Source organism: Elephantulus edwardii, unplaced genomic scaffold, assembly GCF_000299155.1.
Source record: "Elephantulus edwardii isolate Elephantulus edwardi_28Jun2011 unplaced genomic scaffold, EleEdw1.0 scaffold00172, whole genome shotgun sequence".
In the NCBI taxonomy this organism is placed as follows: domain Eukaryota; kingdom Metazoa; phylum Chordata; class Mammalia; order Macroscelidea; family Macroscelididae; genus Elephantulus; species Elephantulus edwardii.
The window spans coordinates 32,358-34,528 of NW_006399922.1; positions in this window are offsets into that span (position 1 = coordinate 32,358).

Below are 2,171 nucleotides of genomic sequence, written 5' to 3' on the forward strand. Positions count from 1 at the left end.
GGTATCATTCACGATCAAGATCTCCTCAAGCATTTAGGGGGCAGTCTCCCAATAAGCATCATGGACCACAAGGGGAAAGAGAACGTGGATATTTTAATCGATTCCGAGAAGTTCCACCACCTTATGATAGAAAAGCTTACTGTGGAAGAAGCGTTGACTTTAGAGATCCATTTGAAAAAGAACCTTACAGAGATTGGGAGAGAAAACGCAGCGAGTGGTATGAAAAACTATAAAGGTTATGCTGCTGGAGCACAAGCTGGACCCTCAGCAAATGGAGGGAACTTTTCTCCAGAGAGATTTTTGCCACGAAATATAAGGAGTTCTCCCTTCACAAGATGACCACTCCAGAGATTCCTAGACTTCTAGGGCTTATAAGAACTCGTTCAAAAGAAAAACCCAAAGCCTTGCCCCCCACCATGAGAACACCAGGTGGAAGAATTGTTTACATCGTGAGTGACAGGATTATATCCATATGCTTACAAGGAAGTCCAGTGAATACCACTATCATTCAGATATATGCACCAACAACCAGAGCCAAAGAAGAAGAAATAGATGATTTCTACCAACTTTTACAGTTGGAGATAGATCGAACATGCAATCAAGATGCATTGATAATAATGGGTGACTGGAATGCAAAAGTTGGGAACAGAGAAGAAGAATCAGTAGTCGGAAAACATGGGCTTGGTGACAGGAATAAGCTGGAGATAGAATGATTGAATTTTGTAAAATCAATGACTTATTCATTGCAAATACATTTTATAAGAGACACCAACACAGGTTATACACATGGACTTATAGGCTTTTAGGCTTATAGGCATATAGGCTTAGGCTTATAGGCTTATAGGCTTAGGCTTATATGCTTATAGTCTTATAGGCTTAGCCTTATAGGCTTAGGCTTATAGGCTTTAGGCAAGGGATGCAGGGCAAAGCACGACAAAAGCTACAGGGCAATGGCTGCAAGGCAAAGGCTGCAGGGCAAGGACTGCAGCATAAGGCACTGCAAGGGCTGTAGAAAACGGGCTGCAGGGCAAGGGCCTCAGGGCAAGGGATGCAGGGCAAGGGTTGCACATCAAGTGTTGCAAGGCAAGGGCTGCAGGGCAAAGGGTACGGGGCACGGCACGGCAAGGGTTGCAGGGCATGGGCTGCAATGCACAGGCCACAGGGCAAGGGACAAAGGACAAGTCATGGCAAGTGATGCTGGGCAAGGGCCTCAGGGCAAGAGCCTCAAGATAAGGACTGCAGGTCAAGAGACACAGGGCAAGGCATGGCAAGGGCTGCAGGGCAAGGTCCTCAGGGCAAGGGCCTCAGGGCAAGGGCCTCAGAGCAAGGGACACAGGGCAAGGCATGGCAAGGGCCACAGGGCAAGGACTGCAGGGAAAGTATTGCAGCGCAAGGGCTTCAGGGCAAGGGCCGCAGGGCATGGGCTGAAGGACAAGGGTTGCAGGCTAGGGCTGCAGGGCAAGGGCCTCAGGGCAAGGGACAAAGGGCAAGTGACAAAGGGCAAGGCATGGCAAGGGCTGCAGGGCAATGGCTGGAGGAAAAGGCATGGCAAGTGCCTCAGGGCAAGGGCTGCAGGGCAAGGGATGCAAGGAAAGCCATGGCAAGGGCTGCAGAACAATGGATGCAGGCCTAAGCCTATAAGCCCAAGCCTATAAGCCTAAGCCTATAATCCTATAGGCCTATAAGCCTAAGCCTATAAGGCTAAGCCTAAGCCTAAGCGTAAGCCTATAAGACTAAGCCTATAAGCCTAAGCCTATAAGCCTAAGCCTAAACCTAAGCCTAAGCCTAAGCCTATAAGCCCAAGCCTATAAGCCTAAGCCTATAAGCCTATAAGCCTATAAGCCTATAAGCCTATAAGCCTAAGCCTATAAGCCTAAGCCTAAACCTAAGCCTAAGCCTATAAGCCTAAGCCTATAAGACTAAGCCTAAAAGCCAAAGCTTATAAGCCAATAAGCCTATAAGCCTATAACCCTATAAGCCTAAGCCTATAAGCCTAAGCCTAAACCTAAGCCTAAGCCTATAAGCCTAAGCCTATAAGCCTAAGCCTAAAAGCCTAAGCCTATAAGCCTATAAGCCTAAGCCTATAAGCCAATAAGCCTATAAGCCTAAGCCTATAATCCTATAAGCCTAAGCCTATAAGGCTAAGCCTAAGCCTAAGCCTAAGCCTATAA